The sequence below is a fragment of the Zychaea mexicana genome (assembly GCF_025766255.1).
Source record: "Zychaea mexicana strain RSA 1403 chromosome Unknown BDB00scaffold_178, whole genome shotgun sequence".
NCBI classification, from domain to species: Eukaryota; Fungi; Mucoromycota; class Mucoromycetes; order Mucorales; family Lichtheimiaceae; genus Zychaea; species Zychaea mexicana.
The window spans coordinates 6,501-7,661 of NW_026516841.1; positions in this window are offsets into that span (position 1 = coordinate 6,501).

A 1,161-nucleotide genomic window follows, 5' to 3' on the forward strand; every position below is an offset into this window, starting at 1 on the left:
CTACCCCCTTCCAGCTCTTTTTCATCGATTTGAAAAAGGCGAGATAATTGATCAGGAAGGATGTTATCTAATCCTGGTAGGTAAATAATTTCAAAGTCGTATTGTAAGATGGTGTCAAACCAACTGATCATTATAGCGTTGGCTATTTTTTGTGTATGGAGGAAGGTCAATGCTTTGTGATCCGTGTATAATTCAAACGGTTTGCCATATAAATATTTGTGGAATTTGTCAAGTGCAAATATAATAGCTCTGAGCTCACGTCGTGTAGTGCTATAGGATCTTTCTGACTTGGAGAGTGCTCTAGCCATGAAAGCAATATGACGTGTTTCACCATCTATGACTTGGAAAAGTGCTGCAGCGATTCCGGTATTTGAAGCGTCAGTTGCAACCTGAAAAGGGTGTGATAAATCGGGAAAGCGTAGGATGGGAGCTTCAAGTAGCATTTTCTTTAACGTGTCAAAACTGTGTTGTTCTTTTTGTGTCCATAAACCTTTTAAAGATTTGGCATTGCGAAGTCGGTCTAAAGGTGCCATAACTTCAGAGACTTTTGGTAGGTAAGAGCGCATGTAATTGATAGTACCACAGAAGGCAGCTATAGCTTTGCCAGTTGTAGGTGTAGGGATATTTTGGATGTTGCATACTTTGCGTTTATCCAGTGATACACCTTCGGTGGATACACAGTGGCCAAGTAAGTAGATACAACGTTGTGCATATACGGCTTTGTCATGATTGATGCGGAAATTTACCTCAGTTAATTTGTTAATTACTGCGGTGACATGGATAGCATGTTCTTCTATGCTGTTTGAGAAGATAATGACGTCATCAATGAACGCACGAACGAAGGGCATCTCTCTAAGAAGAACTGTTAAACAACGAGTAAATACCGAAGAAAGATGACGTAATCCATAGCAAGCTCCTCAGAACTGATATTGGATGTGTCCTTCAATTGTGAAAGCAGTTCGTTCTCGATGTGGTTCATAGAGAGGTAAAGAAGTGAAAGCAGATTTTACATCGAGGAGAATTAATCCTTATCCTAGGAATTAATAACAAAATTATGAAACCTGCAACATTTAATGATTTAAACATAAATATTAGAAACATTATAATAATAATTTTATATAAATTTAGTTGATTTAATACTTAATATTTTTATTTTTAAAA